The sequence below is a fragment of the Tachypleus tridentatus genome, chromosome 1 (assembly GCF_004210375.1).
Source record: "Tachypleus tridentatus isolate NWPU-2018 chromosome 1, ASM421037v1, whole genome shotgun sequence".
Lineage (NCBI taxonomy): Eukaryota > Metazoa > Arthropoda > Merostomata > Xiphosura > Limulidae > Tachypleus > Tachypleus tridentatus.
The window spans coordinates 179806948-179828835 of NC_134825.1; the positions used below are offsets into that span (position 1 = coordinate 179806948).

The 21888-nt window shown below is 33.7% G+C and overlaps 1 long non-coding RNA gene across 4 annotated transcripts in view; it reads right to left on the reverse strand.

Annotated features, from left to right (window-relative positions):
- Positions 1-1813: 1813 nt before the first annotated feature.
- The window catches only part of LOC143231718 (uncharacterized), a 41305-nt gene continuing 21230 nt past the window's right edge, over positions 1814-21888 (reverse strand). The window contains exons 1-4 of one of the 4 annotated variants that reach the window (XR_013017133.1): positions 17849-18078; positions 13093-13228; positions 9386-9549; positions 1814-2145 (exon numbers count right to left, since the gene is read on the reverse strand). This is a non-coding gene — a long non-coding RNA (uncharacterized LOC143231718). Of the gene's footprint in view, positions 2146-2797; positions 3026-9385; positions 9550-13092; positions 13229-17848; positions 18079-21888 lie in introns of those variants that run through there. The other 3 variants (XR_013017136.1, XR_013017129.1, XR_013017135.1) reach the window with 3 other exon arrangements.

Here is a 21888-nt window from a genome sequence, read left to right on the forward strand (position 1 = left end):
CTTTAGCATTCTAAATTCGGATAATTTTAAAAGTAACTACAATACGAACAACAAGCGTTTGTTTTTCACAGAAATGAATATTAAGTACTCTTCGTATAACAAGAGTCCTACCTTCACTAGGACTAAACCTGAAGATTTGATTATATCTTTTTTTATTGATATTATTTATAGATACAGTTTTAAGAAATGGAGTTTAAAGCTTATTTTTTCAATAAACGGTACCACATTTAACAGATAATAAAATATAGTGTATATTAGAACAGTCCGAAAACCTTTCCCATGCAGTACTTGTCGTAAAAAGATTCTCTCTTTATTTATAGAAAATGTTCAATTTTTCTAAACTTTTCAACACGACGTTATTGAAAACAGACAAGTATTTGCTAACATTAATTACTAGGCTTCTCACTGGTTGTGGAGTAAAGTGAATGTTACTTACTAATTGTCTAACTTTTGTTTCTTATTTTAACAATTTAATTCAGATGTATAAAATGTTTCCATGGGAATATACAATTAAAATATTTATAGAAAACGTTATACCTACAAATTGTGCTGGACGAAGTACCCATGAAATGCAGTGTTAGAAACTTTCTTCCATAAGATTTTGTTTTTTCTTCGCACAGTTCGGTTCTCATTTTAATATCTAGTCCCCTTAGTTACTATACGTGGCCGCTCTTTCAGCCGTTGAGGTGTCATTATGCGACCTTCAATAACACTATTCGTTAGTAAAGGAGTAGCCCAAGATTTGGCGATGGTTGGTGATGACCAGTTTAGATGTTACACTGAGTTAGTTTGTCGGTAAATAATTTGACTTAAGTTTAAGTAATGATAATTTCCCACTGTTGTTCTTTTAGTTAGTTCAGGAGGCTTAAGAATTATAGCCAGATAGTTGTGGTTATACATACATTGACATATTAGAGAAATGATTAATAAATATTCTGTCAGACAGTTTTCGAACTGTCCCCCCTCCGCTGGTACAGCGGTAAGTCTAGGATTTACAACGCTAAATTCAGGGATTCTATTTCACTCAGCGGACTCAGCAGATAGCTCGATGTGGCTTTGCTATAAGAAAACACACACACAAACTTACGAACTGTGTAAGATACAGAAATAATAGTAACTGGACGGACCGTAAGGTTTAATATCCAGCACTGTCAAGGACTTGGAAGCGATGTGAAAATAACAGATTTATGGCCAGTAAGAACCACACCCACATTTTTCTGTTTTTCCCGTTCATATAAAATCAGACTTGAAATACTTACTTGGAGGACTACAACAAGGCGTTAGTTACCATGTACTCCCTCTCTAGGTGAGTATCGTCATGAGGACTGATGCAGAAGATAAGTGATTCCGAGTAAACGGAAAAGAAGCGCAGTAGCTTTGATGACTTTCCTATAAAAACAGTTATTTATTCTCTTCTGACATTTATTTTCCTTTGGAAAGCTGTTTACATTTCTTTCCAATAAAATCCCTTACACGTTTCGTGGACTTTTGTTTCTAGTGATTCTGAGGCTACGACTAATTTTTATTTTATAGATTTTGAAAACTCCGGTAAATCCTTTAAGCTCTATCTATTTATATTAATATTTAATCTTGTATAACAGTCACAGCCTGATATAAATTTTATTGTAATGAGTTAATGTGTTTTTTAAGAATACACAGTTCTATAAATCACTCAACATCTGGGAATTCTGATGTATAGAAGTACATTAAAAGGTTAAGCTATTGGTTAAAATAAAACAAACCAAACCTGAAACTGTTTACAGTTTTATTATCAATGTTCAGGTGTGAAATATGTTGAGAAGTGGTAATTGAAGTAATCAATAAAAATCTAAACAATTCCAAACAGGACAAACACCAGAACATTTTTGAATTTCTATGTTACTACTTTTAGAAAGATAGAATTACTTATAAAGTAAAAAATACAACAAATACTTCACTAAATATACTGATATTTTCCCATAGTTTTCTAGATACTCATATGCTTATTTTTCTTCAAATTTTAAAATAGTTTTTACCATCGCTGAGCTTGTTATTAAATCAGACAACCACTAATATCTACCTGACATGCGCAGTTTCTGAGGAATTGTCCATACGTAGCTTCGTCATCAACATTCGTACAACGTTGACTGAGAAGACAGTGTTACCCTAAAAAAAAACAATACCAATAACATTTCTATTTAAATTCTCGTCCATCTACAACTATGTACATACGTATATATGTGTATATATAAATACAGTTATCGTGATAATTGAGTGAGAAAGTGTATGAGAACCTACGTAAATTATTTATATATACATCAACTTGTAGTGATTTGAGTCGAGGAACCTAATGGTGATCCATGTTTGTATATGATGAGATATACACTAACAAATGGTACAAAAGGCCGGTGTACTTCTCCACGCCACACCAAACATGATCGACCATTCAGCCATGTGGACATTATAATATTACAGTCAATCCCACTATTCGTTGATAAAATAGTAGACCAAGAATTGGCGGTTGGTAGCGATGTCTGGTCTTTCTGCTACATTATGGCCGACTAGCGCAAATAGCCCTCGTGTAGCAGTGACTAAAGACAAATTGTAAGATTGTGTGATACTCTAGAGTAAGTGTGTTACATGAGTTTTGGTTTTCTATGTTTGATGTTCCATGTTTGTATAGTAAGTGTTCTGCTAAGAACAATTTAACAGTAACAAACCGTTATGTCACATTTCAAATTCTGATACATAGTGTTATTAATTCATAACAAGTTAGTGTAGAATATCCTGTTTGTTGTCAACATTATTCATACCTGTTCTACTGTTATTTACAAAGTTAATGTTGTACTTTGACTTCATCCATAGCCTTTCACACTCAATATGAGAAGTGAAGCCGTCATAAACAGGAGACAGATGAACTGATGGACAGACACCACTGTTCACAGTATATATAAAACAAGCAGTACATAATGTTCTCTGTCCAATCAAATATTGTCTACAGCTGCTTTCAAAGTCGGTCTTCACTGATAGGTGTTGATATCGCATTCTGTAACATTATAAAAGGATGAGATAAAAGTCTGTCAAAAGTAAACCTCTAAGAAAATTGTACAAAAAACGAGGCTTGAGTATTTACTATGTCAAGAAATGAGAATTAGATAACAAATACAACAATAGGATTTGGGATTAGAAGTTAAAAAAACAGTAAATAAATTGTCTATTGTTAAAACACGTCTATAAGCTCTGAGATTAAGGGTTAAAAACAACAGGTAAATTGTATAATGTAGAATCTTGTCAGACTTTACATATAAACAAACATGAAAGTCTCGATTGGTTTCTCACATCTTTGTGACTTACACTCAATAAATCTTACAAAAGTATAAAGTCTAAAGTATATCTGAGTGAAATTCTTCGTACAGATTTATAATTATTATTTAAAGTTGTATGTTGTTCAGATATACCAGTGAAGTAGTCAACTGGACATGTATGATGTTCAGTTGTACAGGGTAATTTAATGAACCAGGTATCTGTGTTGTTCAGTTGTAGAGGGTAATTTAGTGAACCAGGTATCTGTGTTGTTCAGTTGTAGAGGGTAATTTAGTGAACCAGGTATCTGTGTTGTTCAGTTGTAGAGGGTAATTTAGTGAACCAGGTATCTGTGTTGTTCAGTTGTACAGGGTAATTTGAACCAGGTATCTATGTTGTTCAGTTGTACAGGGTAATTTTGTGAACCAGGTATCTGTGTTGTTCAGTTGTACAGGGTAATTTAGTGAACCAGGTATCTATGTTGTTCAGTTGTACAGGGTAATTTAGTGAACCAGGTATCTATGTTGTTCAGTTGTACAGGGTAATTTAGTGAACCAGGTATCTATGTTGTTCAGTTGTACAGGGTAATTTAGTGAACCAGGTATCTATGTTGTTCAGTTGTACAGGGTAATTTAGTGAACCAGGTATCTGTGTTGTTCAGTTGTACAGGGTAATTTAGTGAACCAGGTATCTGTGTTGTTCAGTTGTACAGGGTAATTTTGAACCAGGTATCTATGTTGTTCAGTTGTACAGGGTAATTTAGTGAACCAGGTATCTATGTTGTTCAGTTGTACAGGGTAATTTAGTGAACCAGGTATCTATGTTGTTCAGTTGTACAGGGTAATTTAGTGAACCAGGTATCTATGTTGTTCAGTTGTACAGGTAATTTAGTGAACCAGGTATCTACGTTGTTCAGTTGTACAGGGTAATTTAGTGAACCAGGTATCTATGTTGTTCAGTTGTACAGGGTAATTTAGTGAACCAGGTATCTATGTTGTTCAGTTGTACAGGGTAATTTAGTGAACCAGGTATCTATGTTGTTCAGTTGTACAGGGTAATTTAGTGAACCAGGTATCTATGTTGTTCAGTTGTACAGGGTAATTTAGTGAACCAGGTATCTGTGTTGTTCAGTTGTACAGGGTAATTTAGTGAACCAGGTATCTACGTTGTTCAGTTGTACAGGGTAATTTAGTGAACCAGGTATCTATGTTGTTCAGTTGTACAGGGTAATTTAGTGAAACAGGTATCTCTGTTGTTCTGTTGTACAGGGTAATTTAGTGAACCACGTATCTCTGTTGTTCTGTTGTACAGGGTAATTTAGTGAACCACGTATCTATGTTGTTCAGTTGTACAGGGTAATTTAGTGAACCAGGTATCTACGTTGTTCAGTTGTACAGGGTAATTTAGTGAACCAGGTATCTCTGTTGTTCAGTTGTAGAGGGTAATTTAGTGAACCAGGTATCTACGTTGTTCAGTTGTACAGGGTAATTTAGTGAACCAGGTATCTCTGTTGTACAGGGTAATTTAGTGAACCACGTATCTATGTTGTTCAGTTGTACAGGGTAATTTAGTGAACCAGGTATCTATGTTGTTCACTTGTAGAGGGTAATTTGGTGAACCAGGTGTCTGTGTTGTTCAGTACATACATATATACCTGGTTGACTAAATTACCCTGTACAACAGAACAACAGAGATACCTGGTTCACTAAATTACCCTGTTCAAAGCTATTAATAAAGTGGTAAACGAGGAATGCATGTTGCTCAAAGCTATTAATAAAGTAGTGAACAAAGAATGTATGTTGTTCAAAGCTATTAATAAAGTAGTAAACAAGGAATGTATGTTGTTCAAAGCTATTAATAAAGTAGTAAATGTATGTTGTTCAAAGCTGTTAATAAAGTTGCAAACAAGGAATGTATGTTGTTCAAAGCTGTTAATAAAGTAGTAAACAAGGAATGTATGTTGTTCAAAGCTATTAATAAAGTAGCAAACAAGGAATGTATGTTGTTCAAAGTTGTTAATAAAGTAGCAAACGTAAAGTTGTCAATCAGGCATATATATTGAACAGATGTACAAGTAATGCTTAGTCGCACGGTTGAGTGCCCCAAGTGAAAATTACGGTTTGCCTGTCAGGGTGTAAATTCGGCCTTTCTCCTAGTTATAGCTTAGCTAAAATTGGAGGGAAGACCTTCTCGTGGTTAATGACGCTTCCATACACGACACTGCAGATAGCAGTTTGCCCTTGTTTTGACAGTACAATAAGCATGTTTTGTTTCATCAATGGTTGAATAGCTTTCCTTGTCTGTTTCTGTATTTAATTAATTCAAACACTAAATATTAAAAATGTGTTGGTAAAAGAGTAACATACGAGTACTTACCATGAAGAACTCGATAGGACTGTATCGATACGACTTGTGTATCTGTATGAAATTTGGCAAACTTTCAGTACACATAATATATATTTGTGCTGACATTTAGTGATTCAATAAAGAGGAACATTGAGTAGTACATGTTGTCTTCATTTGTTTGATAACAATGTTACCTGCAAAGTAAAACTTACTTTAATGATATCGAGAAAACCCACTTGTAGAGAAATATATATGTAAAAACGGCTAGTTGGGGTTGAGAAGATATTTTACGTCGAGGAGCGAACAACGTTTCGACCTTCTTCGGTCATCGTCAGGTTCACAAAGAAAGAAAGAGGTAACTGACCGGAAGCTGACCACGTTGTTCGCTCCTCTACGTAAAATATTTTCTCAACCCAAACGAGCCGTTTTTACACATATAAAACTTACTTTGTATGTAATGCTATTAAGTAACATAACAAATTAACAATGACAGAATGAACAGACAAACATTACGACAGTGGTTTTGAAGCGTGTGTCGCGGACACCTATGAACATCGATCAAGCAAGTTCCTTTTGGCTGTGATCTGTCTAGCAGTGTCTAGTTAGCACGAGCAATACATTCCCGATACTTAGTCACATAGTAAAAATTTCAATCTGCCCGCGAGACCAGTTCAGGGTGTAAATTCGGCCTTTCTGCTAGCTATAGCTTAACTAAAATTCGGGGAAAGACCTTCTTGTGGTTTTTGTTGTTTCTATGCACGACACTGCAGATAGCAGTTTGCCCTTATTTCGACAGCAAAATAACCACGTTTTATTTTATCAACGGGTAAATAACTTTCCGTATCTGTTTATGTCAGTGGTGCACAAAATCAGGCCCGCGATGTCCAACAGGAAACTCAAACATAGAGAGTTCGCGCACTTAGAGTTCGCGAAGATTAAGCGCTATAGAAGAATATGCATTAGATTAGGCACTGGTTCCATATTTGTGTCGAGCAATAAAGAAAATTTAATAAGAAAATCTCGTTAATGCATAGGCATATAATCTTTGGCTTAATGACGTAATATTTCCTTAATTACGAAATCTCACGCGTTCCAATTGTTCTTCGAGATTTACTTACGAGCCCTATTTTGATATTATTTCGTCACAAAATGGTAGCTAATCGTAAAAGAAAAGTTGATGACGAAAACCGGCAGTTTCATGATGATTGTACTGCACAGTACTGTTTTCTTTAAGAACAGAAGAACGTGATTTGTCTGCTGTGTCATTCGACAGTAGCAGTGGCGAAAGTGTCATTATGATTCGAAGCATAAAGATTTCCACAACGTAGTCATTGATGAACGAACAGCTCGAATAGAATCTCTGCGGCAGTCGCAGAACGTTTTCTCAAAGCAGTCAGCAGATTTAGGTGCAGCATGTGAGGTCAGTTACGATATTTCGTTGATGATAGCGAAATCTGGCCAACCGTTCATTGATGGTTATTTTGTCAAGCAATGCATGATTACTGTATCGGAAAAGTTGTGTCCGGAAGCAGTCCGCAAGCTACAGATGGTGGCTTTGAATCGTACGACAGTTCAGTGAAGAATTTCACACCTCTCAGCAGATGTGACAAGACCGCTTTCAAATAAAGCAGCCAACTTTGTCTACTTCTCTTTAGCAGCAGACGAGTCGACTGACATCAGTTCAACAGCACAGCAACTAGTTTTTTTTTTCATGGTGTGTCGTCATCGTTTGATATCACAGAGGAACAAATCAGCATGGTTCCATGAAGGGTCAGACAACTGGGTCTGCTCTGTTCGAGGAGACAGTAGTATAGTAGTGTTTCATTGGATTTCACGAAACTGGTAAGTGTGACAATGATGGAGCACCAGCCATGACCGGAGAAAGTAGCGGGCTGGTAGCACTGTTGATGAAGCATTGAGGAAAGCAGAACAATAGTTGGTGAAGTTGCACTGCATTATTCACCAACAGAACCTGTGCATTAAAGAACTTCGTTTTCAGGCACTGATGGCGTTAGTGACGAAAACCATTAAATTCATCAAATCACGAGGGCTCAATCACAGTCAGTTTCAAAGTCTTCTTGAAAAAAATTGATTAAGACTATGGTGACCTTGTGTATCACTGTGAAGTACACGCTGGCTGAGTCGAGGGAAGATGCTCAGAAGATTATTGGAGTTGATTAATGAACTGACAGAATTCCTCAGAAGCAAGAACAAAGATAGAAATACTTTCCATGACTGATCCAACATGGTAAGCTGATTTGACCTTTCTGGTCGACATGACACAACACTTGAATGATCTGAATTTGAAGTTGCAAGGCAAAATCAGCTTGTCTGTCAGCTTGCAAATTACGCCTCAGCTTTCAGGACAAAGTTGCAGTTATTCTGGCAGCAAACAACATCAGGCAACTTCGCGCACTTTCCCACTTTTCAGTCACAGCTACAGAAGAATCAGGACATTGACACACAAGTTTATGTTGGGAAGCTAGATACTTTGATCCAATCCTTCAACTCACGGTTTCACTCACGACTTTGACCAATGCAGATTGTTGATGAAACTTTTTGCTGATCCGTTCAGTGTGTCAGTGGATGACTTTTCAGCAGAATATCAGCTTGAACTTACTGATATCGAAGCATCTGATGAACTGCGTGCTATTTACCGAGAAAACAGTTTGCTTGACTTCTACAAAACGTTGCCTGATACATTTGCTAATCTGAAAGAGAACGCACTTGTCCACACCACCTGTGAACAGGCTTTCTCGTATATGAAACTGAATAAAACAACACTCGCAATCAGCTGACTGATGATCATCTGGAAGCAATCTTGCGTCTTTCAACGTCAAGCTGAACATTTCTAAGTTCGTAGATGACATGCAGCACCATCCATCGCATTGACTTTGTGACAGTTGACGTATTGTAACATTTCTCAGAATAATGTGCAAACACTTTAATGTAATCGTCATTTGTGTGTTCTTAAATGTGATGTCCATCTTGTGTGAAACAACTGTGGGACGATTTTAATCTTCACTTTTTGTGGCCCCTGACTCTAAAAGTTTGTGCACCACTGGTTTATACCATCGTCCCTGAGACATATGTCCAGCAACGGCCACTTGCGAACTCTCTCTTTCTTCATCTGAAGATGATCTTGGAAGGTCGAAATGTTTTTCTCTCCTTCTCAGTAAAAGTGTTAGTACCCATACCAGCCATTCAGATATACATTTTATCTGAAGTAGGTTTCTCATCATCAAGATTTTGTTTACTTTAAATACTGAATCTGTAAAATATTGAAAACTTTATCTCTGTTCCCTTCTGTTGTATGAATCTATTTCTTCATCTTCAATATAGTTATACCATTAATCATCAACCTTGAAATTTGCTTTTTTTCAGAATGCATTCTTCGAAACGTGAATCCAAAGTATCTCCACTTTAAAGAACCAAACCAAAATGTTCAAAAGTTGTAAGATTATCAGATTTGTCTGAAGATACTATTGCTTTGATTTACATTGGGCTGAAGCTACACGAGGGCTATCAACGCTAGTCGTATGTAATTCAGCAGTGAAAGAATAGAGGTACCTCATCATCACCATCCACTAACCACTCTTTCACAAACGAATAGTGAGATTGACCCTAACAATGTTCTCCTCCCCACACACACATCATAAAGGGTGAGCATGTTTGGTGGAGTTGGATCAAGAATTTCGTACAAAACATCAACAGAACATAAATTTTACTGGAAAAGTTCAAAGTGTACTGTACTAACCTTAGAATGATTGTTGACAGTGTTGATTACACCGATGTACTAAACAAGTGGAACCAATGGAACGAAGACAAATTGTGCAGTGTGAACATGTCCAAAATTTGAGGCTGAATTGACTGATTAACAGCATTCATTCCTTGTTTCATCCTGGCGACCAGATTGTTAACCTATGTAATTATAACACAAATAATCAGTGTAAATCAGTGATAGCTAAAGGTTCAGTTCTCTCTTCCACCACGTAAACTCTATGTACCTAACATAGTTTACACTTTTAAATCACGATACAGGTGTCAAAAGAACCTTCTTGTGAAAGACAAAGCAACTCTTTGTCGAATCAGTAATTTTTTCATGACGAAAATAATGAAATCTGCCTTTTCTACTTCTTATGATTTTATCTCTAATGTTCGTCCTTACCGTTTACGCCCTGAATAAATCTTTTAAAAGAACTATCATTAAATAAAAATATTTATGTTACATCGTCCGACAATAACAATGTTATTCTCAACTAAAATAATTACTTGATCAAAATGGTCGTTATTCTTGACAACTCTACCACTTTTAAATTCCTTATCAAAGCCTATTCATTATCATCCAACGTGAGGAAACATTCCAAAGATATCTGATGGAACTTAGAAAGAAAAATATCGTGGACATTTGACTGATGATGATTACGATACGTACGACAAACCTTTGTTAATGAAAGAACAGAGTTTTAAAGTTCTGACCTCACAACAAGAACCAGACTTTCACTAGGACTAAATCTGCTTATATATTTATTGATGTAATTTGTAAATATAATTTTAAGGAAAGAAGTTACACAACTCTTAATTTATAAATAAACGATAACACACTTAATAGACCAAAAATAATGTTTGCTTCACACAATGAGAACAGTTTTCCACTGCATTAATTACTGTATAAAATAATATTTTTGTCTTAGAAAATTACACATTTTTCTAAAGTTTTCAGTACAACGCTATCTGAAACAGCCCAGTATATACTAACTCTAATTGCTGAGCCTCACAAGTTGCAGAGTAAAATGAATGTTAATAATTGTCTGACTTTTGTTTCTTATTTCAAGAATTTAATTGAGATTTTTAGAATAATCTTATGTGAATATACAATTAAAATATTCATACAAAACTTTATACCTACAAATTGTACTGGTCGAAATACCTATGAAATGTAAGGTGGGTAATTTTTTGCTATAAAATTTTGTTCTTTCTTCTCAAAGTTCGGCTTTTATTTTAATGTCTGGTCTCCATAGTTATTATATGCAAATATTCAGTAATTTTGTGGTTTAACTTTATTGTTGCCTTTCTTCACAGTTTGTATTCGTTTCAAGTGTAACTATACTCTTGAATCAGTTGTTGTAACAAAGTGACGTAAGCCAAAAGAAGGAAATGATATATAAAAATAAAACTGATAAGTGAGGGGTAGCAATGGGAAAGGCCTGGCATGGCCAAGCGCGTAAGGCGTGCGACTCGTAATCCGAGGGTTGCGGGTTCGCGCCCGCGTCGCGCTAAAACATGCTCGCCCTCCCAGCCGTGGGGGCGTATAATGTGACGGTCAATCCCACTATTCGTTGGTAAAAGAGTAGCCCAAGAGTTGGCGGTGGGTGGTGATGACTAGCTGCCTTCCCTCTAGTCTTACACTGCTAAATTAGGGACGGCTAGCACAGATAGCCCTCGAGTAGCTTTGTGCGAAATTCCAAAAAAACAAACAAACAAACAAACTATTTTTATCCTTGCAATTTGATATTCATATGTCTATTATTCATATCTTTATAACTATCTGGCTTCAATATCTTTATTCTTCACCTCTTTTCTAACTATTAATTCTTTAGATCTCCATTTTGCATTATCTTAACGACTGTTTTACATCGTCTTGCTATTTGAACGTCACAAATCTATGCTTCATAATTTTATAACTATCTGACATACAACTTTTTAATTATTTGATATGCAGATCTCTATTCTTCCTCGTCTTCCTAACTATTTGACACTGAAATGTTTATTCTTGTCCTTTTATGTGTTTAATACCCAGATCTCTATTCTTTGTTATGTTACTTACAACTTCCCATCCACATCTCTATTGTTCTTCGTTTTGCTATATCAAATCAATATATCTATTATTCATATCTTTATAACTATCTGGATTCTATATTTTTATTCTTCAACTCTGTTTTAACTGTTTGACATCCATATTTCTATTATTTATCGTCTTGTTAACTATTTGACACACAAATCTCTATTTTTGTCCTTCTTTCTATACAACACCCAAATCCCTATTATACATTGTATTAAAGACCACAGTACTGTATTTTTCATCGTCTTGCTATTTGAACTTCATATGTCTATTCTTCATATTGTTATAACTATCTGATTTCCACATCATTATTCTAACTGTTTGACATCCACATCTTTATTCTTCATCGTCTCACTAACTATCTGGCAACCAAATATTTATTGTTCACCTCTTTTCTAACTATCAGATCTCCATTTTGCATTATCTTACCGACTGCTTGATATCCACGTCTCTATTTTTAATCGTCTTGCTAACTATTTGACACCCAAATCCCTATTATTCATTGTATTACCGACCACTTCTCACCAAGATCTATATTCTTCATCGTCTTGCTATTTGAACTTCATATATCCATTCTTTATAATTTTTATATATCTGACATCCATATCGTTATTCTTAACCAACAACTTAACAATTGAAAGATGGTATAAAGGCTTCTTTTTATTCTCAGGTTGGAAAGAAATGGTATAGTCAAGGCTTCTTGTTATAAACAAAACATGATCATGCTTGTATAAAAAATAACTCACAAACTAAATATTTAGTTCACTGTTTTATATTGATCCCGACAAGTTGGTAAGTTTCCATGTTTTGTATTGTTTAGAAACAGGTTTGTTTAAATAACGTTATTGTTGTAAGGCCTCATTCAACCAAGTGCTAACAATGTTACTAACTCGGTACAGGATGTTTTAAAGTGAAACAAAAGGATGGCGTTAAATTTATCAGTAATCAAGTGCATTCTAAACTACGATTTTGTAACCTGCTCAACGCAATACCTTTAACTCAGTCAATAATAAAACAATAATATTGATTTTTTAAATAATAATACCAGTACCTGAATGGCGTTGACCATATTTAATCCTTGAAACATTTGAAAATGTGTCTGAATGTTTGTCGTTTTCAACACCAAAAAGTAATGATATTCTACATGATTACAAAGTTTCAACAAATCCGTTCGTTTTTGAATAAGATATAAAACAAAAGTAGTGTACAAAATCGGTCTCCATGGTAACAAATATGATTTTTTTCGTGAACTTGCTGTTATCTTTGACATCGGCCCTCCAAATATTAATCACTTCTGAGTTGGGTCATAGTCCAATTGTATACTAACTTTCGTTCAAATCTACCCAAATGTTTTCGAGAAATATTGCTGATAAACACACACACACACATGGATGCAAACATAACCTCAGTTTACCTTTGGTTTCGGTAATAATAATGATGTTGAAACTGCTTGAACAATAGCAGTATGATGTTTAAGCTCCATGTAACAAGAGCTAAATTGAGTAATTTATATAGTACCACTTAATTAAAGACGTCACGTAGCTAAGGTTTAAAACTAAACCCATCGTAACAAGGCACAACAAATAAATAAAATAAAATTGGTATTATTCTCAACTACTTACCTCAACCTATCAAGTAGTAAAGTTTGAGTGGGGTATCCTTACTGAAAACAGACTGCAATGTAGTAGGAGACATTCTATGAACATTCAGTTTTTGCTCGTACATTTTGAGGAATAATGTAGTTTTACATAACTAGTCCTGTAAATAAAATAGCTCGAGACTCAAAATGCTTACGAATTAGACATACTTTGAATAATGATGAAAATATTTTAGTAAGAAACTAGAAATCAAAACGCATCCTTCAGAGTTGTGTTGTTCTTTGTGTATCTTAAGGTATTTTAAAATAATACTTTGAAGGCTTATATAAATGAATTAATGGCTGTATTTTCATTCCTTATATTAAATACCAGTGGGTAATAACAATTTTCTTTTAAATTCTACAAAGTTTAAAATATTCTTAGATTACTACTTACATCTATCACACAAATTTGATAAGTGGTAAAACATCTTCAACTTGGAAGGTATACGTAAGTGATTAAATTATTATAAATTACACAAAGTCATTGTATTTAATTTACACACGAGCAGTTAAACCACTTAAATGGACTAGACGTAAGGTATTAATTAAACTACTGAATAACTTGCACATAATGTGAAATGTAACTTTAAAAAGTACATCAAGAGGTACACACAAGCTAATAGTTATTAATAATACATACAATAGCTTTGTTGTACAAATTACATTAATATTGACTTAAGATCAAAGCAAGCTACCTACTTAGAGTGATTCTAAAAAAAAAACAACAAATAAACCTTTAAATAAGTATAGATAATTAAATGTCTTTTTTTAACGTTCTTTTTTTTTATAAAAAGTATTATTTTCGGCCTTAATCTCAATAACATCTCAAGAGGCTAGACCAGCCTAGGAGATTCAGGTTAGTCCTAAATACGTATATTAAGTTGATAATGCGAAACAAAATCTATAACTAAAATTTACTAATAAATAAATATTTAAAAAGTAATATAATTAGATACTATAGCTAATATTATTAACGAAACTACCAGTACAGAGACAAAAGAGGGTACGTTATCTATGTAACACGAAACGAACCAACTGTTGTCTCTAGGCGCTCTCCGTTTCACCAAACTTTTACCACACGTTTAAAATATATTAATGAAATCTCATATAATCCTAAACTCCACGAAGGTGCAGTTCATAAAAAACTTCAAATACAGTACATAATTTACATGACCAGAATTATTGTTACGTAATATTTGAATTTACATGGCCAACATTACCATTAATAACGCTTAAATGTTACGTTAGGTGTCATATTTACTTAAACTACACTCTTGTACACGTGTAGTGCAGTAGTTCAGAAACCACCGACTGGTTCTATTTAACTCGCGTACGCAGAAGAATCAGGGTTAGGGTAGTAGTATTATCAAATAAATCTGTGGAACAAAGTAAAGATTAGAAGCATAACTTTACTGATAAAAGATGTGTCGTTAACAGCAATTAAGATTTAGAGAGATAACAGAGATGTTCGCGCCCGCGTCGCGCCAAACATGCTCACCCTTCTAGCCGTGGGGGTGTATAATGTGACGGTCAATCCCACTATTCGTTGCTAAAAGAGTAGCCCAAGAGTTGGCGGTGGGTGGTGATGACTAGCTGCCTTCCCTTTAGTCTTACACTGCTAAATTAGGGACGGCTAGCACAGATAGCCCTCGAGTGGCTTTGTGCGAAATTCCAAAACAAACAAACAAATTATTCAATAAACAGTAGCACATGTATAAAAAATGATCGTTTGTATTAGCACAATCGAGTAGCTGCCGTAAGAAGAATCTTTTTTTCTCATAAAATGTTCACTTTTTCTAAATCTTTCAGTGCCATACTATCAAAAACAGCCCCATGTTTGCTTACCCTAATTACTAAGCCTCTCACAGGTTGTAGAGTAACATGAATGTTCCCTACATATTGTTTAAGTTTTGTTTTTCATTTCAAGAATTTAATTCAGATTTATATAATAATCTCATGTGAATATACATTTAAAATATTTATACAAAACTTTATACCTGCAAATTGTACTGGCCAAAATACCTACGAAATGTAATGTTAGAAAATTTCGACTACAAAATTTTACTTTTTCTTCGCACAGTTCGGTTCCTACTTTAACATCTTGTCTCCTTAGTTACTATATGCAAATATTCAATAACATTATAGCTCCATTTTATTGTTGTCTTTAACAGTCTGTATTGTTTAAAAGCGTAACAATACTCGTCAATCAATTGTTGTAAATACGTGACGTAACCTAAAGAGAACGTGTGTTTTTTTTATAGCAAAGCCGCACCAAACTGTCTGCTGAGTCCACAGGGGAGAATCGAACGCGTGATTTTAGTGTTGTAGATCCGTAAACTTACCGCTGTACCATGGGGGACCGAACAAAAAGGAAAATGAATACAAAAATATAAAACAGATAAGTGAGAGATAGCAGTGGGAAAAATCAGATGTTCAAAGTTGAGTTATAAAAAAGACAATTTCTCCTTTAAAGGTAGTTAACAAATTATACCTAGGTTATAAATAAAGGGTTGTTCTAGAGTAGGTGTGTCAAAAGAGTTTTAGTTTACTATGTTTGATGTTCCATGTTTGTATAGAAAGTGTTCTGTCAAGAACCACTCAACAATAACATTCCATTACGTCACATTTTAGCTTATCAGATTTGTCTAAAGACACTGTTGGTTTGTTTAAATTTGGCTAAATGCTACACGAGGGCTATCTGCTATCGCCGTCGATAATTTAGCAGTGAAAGAAAAGAGGAAAGGTACCAAGTGATCACCACTCACGAAACACTGTTTTACAAGGAAATAATTGGATTGACCGCTACAGCATACCGCCCAGTCACGAGTCATAGCCCATTGTATAGCTTTGTGCTTAATTCAAAACAACAACATTCTACCTAAAATTGTTATTTTAACTAAAATGACTACCTGATCAAAATATTGCTTGTTGTTGTAAACTCAACCACATTATCAATGCCCCTTAATTGAGTACCACCCAACGTGAGAAAATGTTCCATACACAGCTGAGAAATTGAAATGTCGTAAACATTTTAGTAATGATAATACGACACCAGGTGAACCATCACAGTGTATTAAGTTGTTGTTAGTAATGATAATACGATACTAGGTGAACCATCACAGAATATTAAGTTGTTGTGGGTTATATAATTATAATTATCAAACTTTACTAAAATCACGAACAAAAAGCAAAGTTAATTAATAATACAACAACATAGTATAGGCTGTATATTAACAACTGTAGCATGTTACAATGTTGAATAAAAATATTTTTGGTAAATTCAATATATAGAATTACGTCATATTTTTTAATCTTACTATAAGATGATGTTTATATCTGTATCCATCTACAGAAAAAATAAATACATCATAGCATATTATATATTCAATATATAGAATTACGTTATATTTTTTTTAATCTTACTATAAGATGGTGTTTATATCTGTATCCATCTACAGAAACAATAAATACATCATAGCATATTCTAAATTCAATATATAGAATTACGTCATATTTTTAAATCTTACTATAAGATGGTGTTTATATCTGTATCTATCTACAGAAACAATAAATACATCATAGCATATCTATAAAATGTCACCACAAATCAAAATCTATTTAAAAATTCCCACATTTGGTATTCTATATTCATACAATTATAACACTAAATACGATACTTATAACATTCCTTTGTTTAAGATCGATAGAATGTTAAGTACCCTCCTTGTGACAAGAACCCAGCTTTCACTTGGACTAAACCTGAAAGTTTGATTGTATCTTTATTGATGTAACTTTTAGTTATAAAAAATGGTGTGTGCTTTCTTACAGTGAAGCCAAAGGGAATCCAACCCCTAATGTAAGCGTTGTAAATCCGGAGACATACCACTGCACTAGCGGGGTGCTTTAAGAAACGCAGTTTAAAAAATAAAACAAACTTGTTTTTATCAATAAACAGTAGCAAGTTTAACAGATAGAACATGACCGTTTCTATCAACAGAGTCCCAACAATTTCATTATTGTCTTTCTCAGTTTGTATTGAGCAATACTTGTCAATCAATTGTTGTATATATATGACGTAAGGAAAATGAAGACAGAAATATAAAACAGACAAGTGAGGGATAGCAGTTGGAAAAGACAGAAGATGTTCAAAGTTGAGTTTTAAAAAACAATTTCTCCTTTAAACTTTTTCAACAAATTGTACCTAGAGCATGAATAAAGGGTCGCCCTTCGCGATTACGTTTGTTGGTGTATATCTCAGAGGAAAAAGTTTGAGATGTGACAAGTCATACATGTCGTCTGTAGATTTATATATGTGTGTGTATATATGTATTATCCAGTCGTAATATGTGAAAAATAAAAATAGAAAGAACCACAAAATGTTTTATGATTAGATTAAAATACATAAATAGGTACTACTAAGAAACAAACATATAAAGTTGAAAGGATACACAAGTTACTACCAGTAATAAAAACAAATTGAGTTATTTTGTGACACTCTAAAAAAAATTTTAGGGGTGCGGGGCATAAAAAAGGTTGGGAACCACTGCTCTAGAGTAAGTGTGTCAAAAGGGTGTCAGTTTTCCATATTTTATGTTTCAAGTTTGTATAGGAAGTGTTCTGTTAAAAGCCACTCAACAATAACATACCGTTACGTCACATTTTAAAATGTGAATGACAGTGTAATTAATTCCTTACAAGTTAGCGAAGAATATTCTGTTTGTTGTTAACATTATTCATACCTGTTATTTCGTTATTTAAAAAATGTTGAGCTCTGTCTTCGTCCGAGGTTTTCAAACTTAGCGCGAGAAAAAGATACCATAAACAGGAGACAAAGATAAACTGTTGGAAAGACACTACGGCTCACGATATATATATATATAATAGTAGTATATAATGTCCAATCATATTCAGATGTTGACGATAGATACTTTCAAAGTCGATCTTCATTGGTTGTTGTTCAGATCGAAGTCTGTAATATCATAGAGTTGTAAAATATAAAGTTTATAGCAAATAAACCACAAAGAAAACTGTAAGAAAACCAAAACATGAGTAATTAGTATGTTAAGTAATAAACATTTATTAACAAATACAATCATAGGATTTGGGATTATGATTTAAAAATTAATAGGTAAATTGTCTACTGGAGAAACACGTTAGAGTTTAGATATTAAACAGTCCCCCGCAAGTACAGCAGCAAGTCTACGGACTTACAACGCTAAAATCAGGCGTTTGATTCCCCTCGGTGGACTCAGCAGATGGCCCAATGTGTTTTTGTTCTAAGAAAATACACATACGTGCATGTTAACAAACATGAAAGTCTGGATTGGTTTCTTACTTCTTTGTGACTTACACTCACTAAATGTTACAAAATTATAATGTATGTCTGAGTAAAACTGTTCATACAGATTTATAATTATTTTTTACTTAAAGTTTAAAATATGATATGTTGGTGCGCACTCAAAACCTGAAAGATGCTCACAAGTTGTGGAAGGATAAAAAACAGGTGCAGTAAAAGATCAAAAAGTTAAAAAAAATACATTGCAGTAGATGATTAGTAATGGTTATTTTATAACTCACAAATTACGTTTTAGTTCCAGGTTAGTTTTAACCCCATATCATACACACAAGATTTCTTCTGACTAAAGTCATCCGAATTTCTCTTAACTCGAAGCTTGTATATATTTTATACGTATGAAGACCGTATGGTCTGTTATACTGACGAAACCAAACCAAATAGTAAGAGCTATTAAACATTTGGAACTTTCCAAGAAAACAATAAAAAAGTTGTCTACCCCTATTCTTCCTTTACAGAAAATTCTACCTTTTCTACTTTTTATAAATTTATGTTTAGATTCATCCTAACCTTCTGAGCCCTAAAGAAATAGTTTGAAAGAACTATCACTGAATAAAAATATTCAGGTTATATCATCCAAGAGTACCATTGTTATTCTTACCCGAAATGACCACTTAACCAAAAAGTGGTTATTCTTGACCACTTTACCAAATTTAATATCCTTATCAATGATCCTTAAATGATTACTTAAGGAAACATTCCAAAGATGACCAGATGATTAAGGCGCTTGATTCGTAATCTGAGGGTCACAGGTACAAATCCCATCACACCAACCATGCTCGTCCTTTCTCCCGTGGGTTCGTGATAATGTTACGGTCAATACTATTATTTGTTGGTAAAAGAGTAACCGAAGAATTGGTAGTGGGTGGTGATGACTGGTTGCTTTCTCTTTCGTCTAACACTGCTAAATTGAGGACGGCTATCGCATATAACCTTCACGTATCTTTGTGTGAAATTTCAAAATCAACAAAAATGCTTGAGAAAACTTAGTAACAAAAGTGTTGTAGACATTTGTCTGATGATGAGAAGACACCGGGTAAACCATCACAGTATATTAAGTTGTTAGCGTAATTGTTGTAAAAATAATTATTATAAATTTACTAAAATCACGAAGTAAATGCAAAGTTAATTAATAATACAAGAACATAGTATCGGCTATGTATTACCAATTGGAGCATTATATAGTGTTGAAGATATATATGTTTGGTAAGTCCAATATAAAGAATTAATAACGTCACATTTTCTAATCTTACTATAATATGGCATGTATATCTGTATCTATCAGTGTATGTGACCGAAACAATAAATAAGTTATGGCATATCTATCAAATGGCACCACAAACAAAAATCTATTTAAAATTTCCACTTTTGGTATTCTAGATTTAGACAATTACAAAAATAAGTACGATACGTATAAAATTCCTTTGTTTGTCACAGATATAATTTTAAGTATTCTTCTTGTAACAAGAACCTGGACTGAACCTGAAGGTTTGATTATATTTTAATGATGTAATTTATAAGTATAGTTTTAAGAAAAGAAAAACTGGTGGGTTTTCTTTAACAAAGTGTAGCACATTTAAGAGATACAAAATGACTGTTTGAATCAGCACAACCTGAACACTTTTCCCCTGCAGTATTTGCTGTAAACTGAATCTTTTTTTTCAGAAAATTTTACTTTTCAAAGTTTTCCAGTACGACGTGATGTAAAACAGCCCAGTAATCGCTAACCTTCTCATAGGTTGTAGAGTAAAGTAAATGTTACCAGTTGTCTAACTTTTGTTTCTCATTTCAAGAATTTAATTCACATTTAAAATATTTATGCAAAACATTATACCTACAAACTGTAATGGCCGAAGAACACGGGGAATACGAGGTGAGCAGCCTTTGACCATAAAGATTTTGTTCTTTCTTCGCACAGTTCGGTTTATATTTTAATATTTCGTCTCCATAGTTACTACATACAGATATTTAATAGTATCGTGGTTCAACTTTATTGTTTTATCTCACAATTTATATTGGTTAGAAGTGAAACAATACTGCTCAATCAATTGTTAAATTACGTAATGAAAGAAAAGGAAAATGAAAAGAGAAATATAAAACTGAAAAGTGAATATTTTAAAAGTAGAGTTATACAAAAGACAGTTTCTCTTAAACTTAGTTAACAATTTGTACCTAGAGTGTAAATAAAGGGTCGTTCTTCACGCTCACGAATGTAACGATTTGTTGGTGTAAATCACAGAGAAACAAGTTTGAGATGTTTCTCGTCTGTAGATTTATTCTGCATATACAAGTTTAAACGTATATATATGTTTGTATTACATGAAATATAAAAATAAAGAGAACCACGATTGTTTTCTGATTAGTTTGTTTTTAGCAGCATCTATTTCTGTGTTTTAAAGTTGAAAGGATACACAATTTTCTAGTTGTGATAAAAACAAACTGTAATATTGTGTGATACTTTACAATAAGTAAGTGTTAAAGTAAAAGTAATAATATCAAATATATTGTTATTGTGTTTGTTGTTTTTGAACATCGGTTTAATTACATGTACCGTCCATTGTATCTGTTTATTTTTGTATTTATTTCGTTAACGGGTATAACTTCCATTGTATTTATCTTTTTTAAGATCTTTGATTTACTGTAAGATAGAAACTTTAAACTGTTTTAGTTTTTATGTTTTATGTTTCGTTTCAGTATATTAAATGTTCTGCTCGGGTGGTTTTGTGTTGTCCATACGTATATAATGAACTGATGTGTTCTGAGATGTGAAAAGGTCTTCATACGTACACAGACACACATAAACTGGGTTTCATGTATTTAGTTACGTGTTATTGGGGAAAAAACAAACACATTTTTTTTAATCCGTGATGACGAGAAAAACAACTTGTAAAGAAAAGTATATATTTTAAAACGGCTGGTATTGGTTGAGAAATTTATTTATGTAGAGGAGCGAACAACTTTTCGACCTTTTCGGTCATCGTCAGGTTCACAAAGAAAAAAAGAAGTAACTGACCAATAGCTGACCACATGTTTGAAGGGGTTGTGTAAATATAATCAAACATCTAAGCATGCCCTCTACAGAAATAGATGCTACTAAAACAAACTAATAAAAATTTTGTGGTTCTCTTTATATTTATAATCAAACATCTAAGCACGCTCTTTACATTCCTACACTCAATTACACAACACTTGTAAGTACTTAGGGTGCTCAACTAGCAACCTATGGGTCACGTGCTGTAGTGTGAGTTTTAATATCTAAGTGTAACATTAAATACTACATACATGTCATTATTCAGTCTTTGAAAGTGAATTAACCTATTAACGACTCAATGTATTCCAAATTAAAACGGGCCCGGCATAGCCAGGTGCATAAGGGTAATCTGAGGATCGCGAGTTCGGATCCCCTATACATCCAAACATGCCCGC